Source organism: Primulina eburnea, chromosome 15 (genome assembly GCF_022965805.1).
Source record: "Primulina eburnea isolate SZY01 chromosome 15, ASM2296580v1, whole genome shotgun sequence".
Lineage (NCBI taxonomy): Eukaryota > Viridiplantae > Streptophyta > Magnoliopsida > Lamiales > Gesneriaceae > Primulina > Primulina eburnea.
This window is the reverse complement of record NC_133115.1, coordinates 9,935,948-9,945,642: the sequence shown is the minus strand read 5'-3', so window position 1 is coordinate 9,945,642 and position 9,695 is coordinate 9,935,948. Positions and strand designations below refer to the sequence as shown.

The following is a 9,695-nucleotide window of genomic DNA, read 5'->3' as shown; positions in this document are numbered from 1 at the left end:
AACTCAGAGATATACGTATAATCTATAGTTTTGTGGATAGTAATGTTGGTTCTTAAAGAAGAATGGATTGAGTTAGAAATGCGAGTGTTTGGAAATGAACATTCGTTGGCAGCATGTTCGTCAGTCATTACTGAAAATGTTCAACCAAGAAAGTATGAGAAAAATTATTATTTTATAACAGATAACATAAAGTTAATTTATTAATATATGAAAGATAAAAACTTGTGTGAGACGGTCTCACGAGTCGTATTTTGTGAGACAGATTTCTAATTTGCGTCATCTATAAAAAAATATTATATTTTATGCTAAGAGTATTATTTTTTTATTGTGAATATCGATAAGGTTGATACGTCTCACAGATAAAGATTCGTGAGATCGTCTCACAAGAGACATGTTATATATGAAATATAACCAATGAAAAAAAGAGGACTTTTAATGATTGCACGTATACTTTTACATATTGATAACCCAACGCCAAAATGTATTGTGCATTTATTCAGCCCATTGATTTCACTAATTATTGGACTTCTTAAATCTTAACTATTCCTGCCCACATTCCCGTACCAGGTTATTTAACATTACTGTGTATTCGAATCGGATTATGTCTTCGATTTTTTTTTTTTTGCCAGCATTAATTCAGTAGACATAGTTTACAAAGATATTCCAGAAGTCAGCATCTCGACTTTTGATGCAAAGTTCATCTTGCCGTTGTGTGCTAAAAGTGAACAAAAAGATAGAAGCTGTTATAGATCTTATAAATCTTAGTATTTTTAGGATTAAATTTAATTTATCGAGTGAAATAGAAATGTTAAGTATTTTAACTGGCAGAATTTGAAAATAAGGGATTTAAATACATCTACTCGAAACAAAATATTTTAATGATTATTTTTATGACTTAGTAATTTAAAATTGTAGGAGTGTTAATTTCAAAAGTTGGAAGGCTAAATTAGTAAATTAAATTGTAAGGAGTTAACTAATAAATTTAATTAGTGTTTTAATTAAACTAAATACCTAGTCATTATCCTATTTAATTACTATAAGGAGTCGTGCCTTTTTTCATCTCAAACCCACGCACACACCCACACAACAAGACAAGCTTACACTAAAAGCATCAGGCCAAATTCTAAGGCAAGAGTGGAGGATTTTTTTAATCTTCTTCTTGCAAGCATCATCACCGAACCCTCACCCCATCATTTTGGAAGATTTTTGACCCTTTGAAGCAAGAAAAATGCATCACATCGTCCCCCGTTCGTCCTTCGTTCTCCCCACGTTTATGTGTTGATATTTCGTGCGTTTTAACAAAAATGTATGTTTAGACCCTTCTTTAACGTATCGATCATGTTATATATGGATATTTGATGATAAAAGTGTATGAGAAACAATTTTATATGGCTGCATATGAATCAAAACAGTTTCAAAAGATTTTGGACATTGGTGCATGCTTGGTCACGTTTTTCTTTCAATATTGTGGTGTCTACTTCGGCTGGACTCCTTGGGTCGGGCTGGGGCTGTTTTGATAGGGTCAGGGCTGAGTCCTAGTGTGCAAGTAAGGGGTTTTCCTGGTCGGGTTCTAGGCTGGCCGCGCGTGAGGGTTATAGGAGTGAAGAAGTCGTTCTATGCATGGTTGGGGGCTATTCTTGGTGCGGTCGCACGGTTCCATGCAAGGCCTGGTTCAGGGCTCGTGGCTATGGTTAGGGACGTGAGTTAGGGTCCTAGGGGGAGCCTACTTAGGGTGGTTCACGCTATGACTGGCCAAGGAAAGCGCTGGAACTAGAAAACTACAGCTGCGCAGGTTGGGGTACATGTAGGGGCTGTATGTGTTCAATCTTGTGGTTCAGCGTATGGCTGGACCAGGGATCTTTGCTATGGTTTGGAGCATGTCTTAGGGTTCTAGGATGAGTCTTGTTATGATGGTTCATGGTCTGGAGTGGCAGCTAGGTGGCTGGAACCAGAAACGTGCAGCTGTGCACAATTTGAGCGCATGTGAGAGAGCTGCACGGCTGTGGCTTGGTTAGGGGCTGGGCTGCGGGTCTGGGCTGGAAACGGCTCAATCAGGGGCTTAAGTTGTGTCTAAGGTTCGGGTCTAGGGCTTGGTTCGGGTCGGGTTCGCTTTGGTTTAGGCGTGGAGTCTCGAGAAGCGTATATATGTCATAGTACACCTAAAGGGGTTGTTTCTTGTATAAGCTGTTGTTCACGTTTATTTTGTGTCTTGGTCATAGTTCGGGGCTGTTTTAGGGGCTTGGACAGTAGGTTAGGATGTCGGCTAAGTTAGGTCGTAAGGTATTTTATTTAATTCGAGAATAGTAAGTGTCCGAGTGCATCTTCGGGGCTATGTTTGGTTAGTTAAATATTGAGGTTTTTTCAGCATGTCCAAGGTGTTTCGACGAAGTCCACGATGTTCGTAAATACGTATCACGTTCATAATTATTTTTGAGCTATGTGATTTGTATTATAGCCAAATTATGTTACGTGCTTGGAAGACAGAGAACGTATTCGGGGACTTGTCCAACCTCTTCGGAGGAATTATATTATGTTAGGGAGTGGACATCCAGTCCAAGAGCGGTGATGATCTTTGTTGGTCCAGTACTATGGTTTAGTTTGATCAAGCGATTTATGTGTATGGTCACTTGCATTGAACAAAACTTTATGCAAAATTATTTACGTTTATGATTATGCATAACAAGTATGAAAATATGATTTTATAATTTTTATGAAATTGTTTATGTAAGAAAGTCACGTTGGACATATTTATTCTTATAATATTTTATGTACGAGATAAGGTTAAATTGCATGGATTTTTACTACGTATTATTCGTTATATACGGTTTATGCATGCGGAGTCACTAGACTCACTAGACTTGATCGATGCATATGATGTAGTTGGAGAGACGGGAAGCGGTGACCAGTGAGCAGGCTCGGGTCAGTGGCAGTGCAAACCCGAGGACCTTGCAGTTTAAGTTATATTATCATGAACGTTTTTAAATTATTTACTCTTGTATCAAATTTATGGTTTTTGTTAGACTATTTTTAAATTAAATTAGTAGTTTAAAGAGTTTGGCATTAATTATGTAACGTCCCGAAAATCGGAAAGTCCACGTGAACCATATTCATGCAAATTATTAAATTTCTTTGGTATTTTATTAAATTCTTTTAAAGCATAAAATGAATTTTTATTTTATTAATTATGTGTTTAATTATTTTATGCATTTTATGCATAATTCATGCATGATAGAATTTATTTCATGAAATTTTAAAAGTTCATGCATTAAAGATTTTTAAGTTGCATTTCGCGCTCGAACGAGGAACGGAGACCGGAGATTTATCAAGAAATTATTTTTATTACAAGATTAATTTTTATTAATTAATATAAGATGTTTTAAAGGTATTTTTCAAAAATGAGATTTTTCTGGGTATTTTTACCCGCATGATTTTATTTTTAACGGTACGTAAATTTTAGCGAATCGGAGAACTTTTTAAGGGTTCGGCTATTATTTTCAAAACTTTTTCAACATGAAATATTTTTCGGTAGTATGATTAGATTTAATGGGCCTATTTTTAAGCTTATTTGGCGTAAATAACTTTTAAACTTTTAATTATCAAATTTAAGTATATTATCTATTATTCAATCATTTAATTAATCCTAAACCTTATAATTATTACCTAATTACTTCCCTTAACTCCCCACTAAGCCTACTTACGTTTCAAAAGCTGCCCACCTCCTCCACTCATCTCATTCCTCTCGGCTTCACATTTTCCCAGCAACAAGCTTCACCGATCGTTGGATTGCTAGAAAAATTTCTCCGGATCTCCAATTTTTGCATCGGTTTTTATTCTCCCACTCATCAAGGCATGCTTTTACTTTCTTTTCTCATCATTTACGCCCTAAATATTCTGTAAAACAGGTATGTGTAGGTTCATATCTCGTTCATGCATGTGAGTGTGCTTTGGTGAGTTTTTATCGTGTAACAAGCATCGTTTTTGAATCAACCACTCACGTTTCTGATATGTGGTGCAAGGGGCTGCTGGGTTGGGTTGTCAAGAGCTGGTTAATATCGGGTGTGAGAAGGGGTAGATGCAGGAGTAGGAATTTGATTGAGTTTGGTTCAAAGTCGTGAAGGTTATGCGGATAGGACCGAGAGATGCTGTCAATTTCTGAATGTTTCAGCCGTGGATTAGCAGCTAAATGACTTTTATTTAAGGCCTCTTAAGCGTTTTTAAGATGTGGTAAAAGTTGGGAAAAATTTGGATAAAGTTTCGAGTCGATTCGGGTTAAAAATGGGACTTCGGTCTAAGTTTTAAAACGAATTGGTTAAGCTTCGGGTCATTTTAGAAGTCCAGGAGTGGAATGATAATTTTCGGGTTTCCAGGGGCAAAATGGTCATTTTGTACCCGGGGTGAGATTTTGGTCTTGGCAGCGCCTTGAGCACAAATATATGATATTTTAAATGTTTATGCATCATTTCTATGATTTTTACGCAATTACGATAAATACGTTGCATGCTTGTTTTAAAGGAAAAGTTACGCATATGCATGTTTTTATTAAGTGATGAAAATGATGATATTTTTGAAGGATGGGAATTGGTTGTGACTGACGATGTATATGTATACGATGACATGAGATATGATGAGCTGAGGCCCGGGCTCAGTGGGCGGGTAATGCTGTCGCTGATGTCCCCCGCCGCCGGGTACCACGGTTTTTATAGATGGATCCATCGATAGAGCTGATACGATAGAGCTGATACGAAAGTCACAACTAATGAACTGAATTCAAGTAAAAGAAAATGTTTAAGTTTATGACACGATGAGCTGTTTTGACACGTATATGATGATATGAGTTGACACGATATGATTTTATACGACACGTTTACGTTATGCTTTTAAGTTCATGAAAGATATGTTGAGTATGATATTTTCACTGTTGTGTGCTATGTATATGTACTTGTTATTAACGGTACAGGTGTGTTGAGTCTTTAGACTCACTAGGCGTGTGTGATGCAGGTGAGCTTGTTATTGAGAGGACTGGAGGTGCTGAACACTGAGTAGACAGACCTGGTGGGGTGACACGACCCGAGGACCATATGTTTTCCGCATTTTGTTTTTATGAGATTTGAGATGATATGAACATTTTTATATGCTGGGTTTGATACGCTGATGATTTTCACAATTTTTACTCGTTTATGTTTACGCACTATTTATATTGTCAAATACTTAAGACATTTTTAAATGTTATTTCTAAAATGCGAGCTTTTATAAAAAAAAAAAAATATTTCCGCTCTTTTAAAATTAGTAGATGTTTCAAATTAAATATTGGTGATTTATTTTAAATGATGAAGTTTTAATATTAATTTTATTTTAGTATGAATGGTATAGTTACTTTATTTTTAAGAGTTATAATTTTAACAAATTATTTAATAAGAATATTTCAAAATTTTTCGTAAATATTAAAGTATTAATATTTTAAGACATGATTCTTCATAATTTATGTGTTGGAACAACGGACTTGGCGTTACGGCAGTAATTTATTATCGCCCTAGTGAGCCCATATGCAGTCTCAAGTGCTTGGACACTGAATTTCGCGCTAGGGTGCGATTTATTCGAGTAAAAAAGTTTATTTTTTTGGAGATTTTATAGCTTAAGAAAAGATCGATCAAGTTTTTTGCTCTGTTTTAGGTAATTTTTATATCGCAAATTTTATTTTTAATAATTTTCTTTAGCTCGATTTGATTTATTTGAAGCTAATACCCTTTCATGTCGCGGATTTTTCTAGTGCATGTCACAATCCATTGACTTGGAGCTTGAACCATTGATCCAGAAATCTAGAAAACTTTTCGCAGGAGAAGGAAGAAAAAAAGCTTAAGATGGAAACATTGAGATGACTAAGGCGAAACAAAGTAGACGAAGGACATAAAGAAGAAGAGAGGCATGACAAAGAGCACAACGTTGAGAGGCCTGTACCTAGACTCGTGATGGATTGTTCTCAACCTTCTCTTGACAAGGCTCATCCAAGCATAGTGAGGCCTAGCGTGCAAAAAAACCAATATGACATCAAGCAAACCATAATCCAAATGATTCAGAACTCATGTTAGTTTTGGGGAACAATGCTGGATTATCCAAACAATCACATAACAAATTTTCTCGAAATTTGCGACACTTTTAAACATAACGAAGTTTCTAATGATACTATTTGTCACGCCCCGAGACCGGAATTAATCGACACCGGCGTTATTTTACAACCACACATTTGAAAACAACAACTCTCGTAGCACAGTATAAACCAAAACCAGTATATTATTCATAAAACCATAAAATCGTCATCTTTACAACTTAAATAAAAAAATATATACGGAAGCGATAAACATAAACTAAGTTTTAAAACTTTTGGAATAATACGGGATCTACCATCCCCAAAATTGGTCTTGCTTCTCTTCATCCATTTGTTCTTCGTTCTTATCTGGGTAGGGAGGAAGTAAGGGATGAATTTTTTTGGGAAATACTCAGCGAGTGGAGGTCGTTCGAGACATATAGCAACAAATACATATACTTGAATTCAAATTTTACATAGCATATCATAACTTGAATCATAATGGATATTCATACTTCATAATCATAACATATCATGCTCGTATAACATATTCGTTTAGCACACTCATAAAGCACTAAAAGTTATCTCATTTCAATGGTTTCCTGATATCATTCTCTTATATGTTAATCCTCTAACGAGTGAGACAATGTCCAATATATTAATTAGGGATGTAAATGATCCAAACCAAGCCGAACATTATCAGGCTTGAGCTTGGCTCGTTTAAGATTAATTCAAGCTCCAGCTCGAGCTTGATTCGAGCTTTTATCATCTGGCTTGAGTTTGACTCGTTTAAAATTGATAGAGCTCGAGCTCAAGCTCGAGCTTTATTCGAGCTTTTATCATCAGGCTAGAATTCGACTTGTCTTGAAATTACAAAGCTTGTGAAAAGCACGAGTTCGACTCGTTAAAAGCTCGTTTATCATGTTAATCAAGCCGGGCTCGAGCTTGGTTTATTAATAGCTCGTTTATCATATTTAACAAGCCTGACAATTGAGCTCGAATTTGAGCTTGATTCGAGCTTGTTAAAATTAAATATATCTATGAACTAATTTTATATTAGACATAAAAGTTTAACTTTTATTAGTACTAATATTTTTATTTGTCAACTCAACAAATGAGTCAAGCTCGAGCTTATGAGCTACCTAAACGAGTCGAGTTCGAGCTCGCGAGCCTATTAACGAACATGTTTGCGAGCTCACGAGCCGAATAAGCTTAGGCTTGATCTTGATTTGATTAAGTTCTCGAGCTCAAAATCGAGCTTGAGCTTGGTTTGATATGATTAACAAACGAACTCAAACAAGCTTTTTATCGAGCCGAGCTCCGAATAGCTCGCGAACGGTTTGATTTGTTTACATCCCTAATATTAATCCTCTATGGAGTGAGGCCGTACAACGGTTACCATCTCATCGTATAAGGGTCATAGTTCGGAAATCCTTTCCTATATCCAATCGAATACTAACAGTGCTTTGAACATATAATTTGACAAATCTTGAAGAAAATATATGATGAACAAGTAACTATGCTCGAACAAACTTTCAAAAACTGAAAGGAGATTCGTACACAAATTATATATATATATTTTAAAACGTAAGCCTACTCCAAAGAACAAGTGTGACAAACAAAATCTCACTTAGGAAAGAATATATAATAACAAAAGCCCACTTACAAAGGAAAATTGTGCAAATTATAATACAGCAAAAACCCACCTACCGTATTTTGAAGGCTAAAACAAAATGTGGAGGGTTGCTGCGCTGGGTGATCGAACTTCTTTCTCGGTCCGGATTGCGGCAGAGCTTCGCTACTTGGCAGAAATTGGAGAGGAGAGTTTCGAAAATTCAAGAGAGAAATTTCGAATTTGAGGTGTGAAGTTTTCAAATGAAATGGGTTGGTATTTATAGGGGTGAGATGAAAATCTTACTGTAATTCGATTGATATTCCTTCCAAAATTTTGAGATAATCATTCCATAATTTGAGTTATCTATTCCATACTTAAAATCGAGCCATAATTAATAAGATTTCGTGTATATACATTGAAATTTTCGAATTTATCGCTTCTGGACTGGATGGATGAACGTAGACTGCTTTCTTGTACAGGTTCGTGATGTATCTGGAGTGTATTGCAAATTTGCTAGCTTCCTTGTTGAGAAAGCTGAATTGTATGCAATATTTCCTTCTAATGTTGATTGATATCCAGCCTTAATTGAAATTAATTCATGATTTGCCATGGATTTTGAATTTCATGTATTTGTTGGCTTGGAATCTCCAATACGATGTATTATTTAATATTTTTGAATTTATTATAACTCGAAAATAAATTCTTATACATGTCTATATTTCAAAATTGCACTCCCAAAATTTTCTTGCATATTTTTATTTTTTCTTTGAGAGATAAAGCTAAAGCATGAATAAATTATTTGCATGTAGGTTCTATTACTAAGTGGGAATATATGACCAAGGCATTTCTTACAAGTACTTCCCACTATCAAAGACAATGAATTTAAGAGCTGACATCACCACATTCTCCCAATATGAGCAAGAATAATTATATGAGGCATGAGAGCGCGACAAAGATCTGTTACGAAGATGCCCACATCATGAACTGCCTTTGTGGTACAGATTTTTTTACTAATCGCACTATGATAGATGCTGCAACCTGTGGAACTTTCTTGCGGAAAACAACGAAAGAGGGTTATGGGTTAGTGGAGGAGATGACTGCTTGTAGTTGTCGTCCTCAGTTCGAGAGGAATAATTAGAGGATACCTGTCACACCCTTACTCTATACTTAGCATAATTACCCTAATCAAAATAAGGTTTGAATGATATAACTATAGTATGAAGCAAATCAAACAAGGGGCATCACTTTGACGGTTTATAAAATTTTTTTGGCATGATATCCTTATATTTTGTAAAAGCCAAAAACTCAACTCAAGCAACAACCTCAAGCATATTTTCATACACAATCATACATCATATTGTTATACATATACATATTCTCATTTACAAGCATACTTTGTATCATCCTAACCATCGTAAAACTTGTTCAAACCCTGACATATTTTAGTACAATACATATGCGGAAGCTATACAATAATAAGTCCCGGTTCTTGTCGAGGTGAGGCACGTCACAAGCATCCATTGGCGAACCGACATCCTATGTATCTTCATTACCTGATCCTGTAATACATGAGCTACGTGAGTTTATAAAACTCAATAAGTTGGCACTTATACATATCAATATGCGTAGAAAGAACGTACATATCAAGTCGTGACAACAATGAATCTTTAAACCATGTCATATCATAACATATATTCATGTTCATTTTTGTATTTGAGCCTCATTAGTTGACATGTACTACTGTGCTTGCTTTATTATATAGCTACTACTGTGTTGGACGTCAGGGAGCAACCTTTGGCAACCCCACGCCCCATGAACATATATTGGCCAATAGGTTTGGTGGACTTAAAACCACCAATGATGTCAACAAGCTCTATATCATATAAAAATCAGTCATTTTCCTTTCATATTTATGTTCATAACATAGCACCCATCTTCAATATTCATGAGTTTCTTTCGTATTTAATACATAACAATGGAATATGATGTTATGTTTTC

The 9,695-nt window shown here is 35.5% G+C and overlaps 1 non-coding gene across 1 annotated transcript; it reads right to left on the bottom strand.

Moving 5' to 3' along the window:
* Positions 1–8,576: 8,576 nt before the first annotated feature.
* On the bottom strand, positions 8,577–8,683 carry LOC140815764 (small nucleolar RNA R71). The gene has a single exon (XR_012114411.1). It is a non-coding gene; the product is annotated as a small nucleolar RNA R71 (small nucleolar RNA).
* Between the last annotated feature and the right edge of the window lie 1,012 nt (positions 8,684–9,695).